The 1,604-nt window shown below is 44.4% G+C and overlaps 1 pseudogene; it reads right to left on the bottom strand.

The window, feature by feature from the left end:
* Positions 1 to 272: 272 nt before the first annotated feature.
* On the bottom strand, positions 273 to 1,163 carry LOC110322368 (annotated as a pseudogene).
* Between the last annotated feature and the right edge of the window lie 441 nt (positions 1,164 to 1,604).

Genomic DNA, 1,604 nt, shown 5'->3' on the forward strand with positions numbered 1-1,604 from the left:
CAGTGTCATGATCAGACCATTACATTTAGCAATCAACAGCATGTTAAACAAGGTCTATGGTAAAGCCTTTCGTTGGAATGCTTTACACTTTCCACAGAACAGAAACTAAAATAACCTGTTATAAAGTTAGTCACAAACACAGTCCTGGAGTTTTGGGCCACACACATGAGTATTGCCTAAAGCATGTCTTCTTTGTAGCAGCTAGGCCCTACTACCACTGTGCTTGGCTGAGTTCACAAATCTGTTGTAACCTGCTGTTTCCCTGCCACTTCTCTGGCTCTCCTCTCCTGCTAAGCTTTGTCTCCTGGCTGTATGTAATTAGAACCTCCTGTCACTGCCATAACTACTGCTACTGCTGGAACCTCCATCGCCACCTTGGTTCCATGGTTTTGCAAAGTACTGGACTCCACCACCATAAAGGCCAGAGCTCCTGCCTCCAAAGTTTCTTCCCTTCATTGGTCCAATATTTGAAGACTGAGTTGTAATTGCCAAAATCATTGTTGCTTCCACAACCTCAAAATTGTTTCTGTCATTGCAAATCCATTATAGCCATCCCCACTGCCACCATATCTACCACCACCACAGCTGCCACCAAAGCCACCATGACCACTGAAGTTCCCTCCTCAACCAAAATTGTCATTGCCACCAAAGCCACCTCCACGATCACCACCAAAGTTTCCAGAACCACTGCGACCTCTCTGGCTGGATGAAGCACTAGCCATCTCTTGCTTCTACAGAGCCTTTCTTACTTTACAGTTGTGACCATTCACAGTATGGTATTTCTGAATAACAGTCTTATCCACAGAATCATGGTCATCAAAGGTGACAAAAGCCAAGCCCCTCTTTTTTCCACTGCCTCTGTCAGTCATAGTTTCTATCTCTTCCATCTTCTCATACTGCTCAAAATTATCTCATAGGTGATGTTCTTCAGTTTCTTCTTTAATACCACCAACAAAGATCTTTTTCACAGTTAAGTGGGCACCTGGTCTCTGAGAATCTTCTCTTGACACAGCTCTCTTAGGTTCCATAACTCTTCCTTCCATCTTGTGTGGTCTTGCATTCATGGCAGCATATACTTCCTCCATAGTGGCGTATGTGACAAACCCAAAGCCCCTGGATCTCTTGGTGTTTGGATCTCTCATTACCACGTAGTCAGTTAGTGTTCCCCACTAACAACTATGCACAGAAGAAGTGGATTTAAATTACAGGTAAGGAACCACTGAATACCTTTCCATCTCCTGCCTCACCTAGACATTTCAGAGCCTTGTTCAGAGCATTGTTTCTGACTTAAGTTGATTGACTTGCCCCAAGTGGCACAACCAAAACGTGTTTGAACAGCTACATGTGAATACTTTCCCCTCAGTTAGGTTGGCCTGGTTTCTAAACAATGGGAGGTGGACTGATATGTTATCATGCATTTACACAAAAATTCCTAGTACTTAATGGTGTCCCGCGCTACCTTCCCGCCAGCAAGAAATGACGCGGCACACAAACAGGATNNTTNTACAGCAACGCTTTAATGCTCTTGAGAGGGAGAGCATAAGCTTCCAACAGGCAAAGGGCGAAGAGAAGAGAGGGGAGAAGAGAAGAGAGAGAAGAGAAAG

The sequence above is a fragment of the Mus pahari genome, chromosome 5, assembly GCF_900095145.1.
Source record: "Mus pahari chromosome 5, PAHARI_EIJ_v1.1, whole genome shotgun sequence".
NCBI classification, from domain to species: Eukaryota; Metazoa; Chordata; class Mammalia; order Rodentia; family Muridae; genus Mus; species Mus pahari.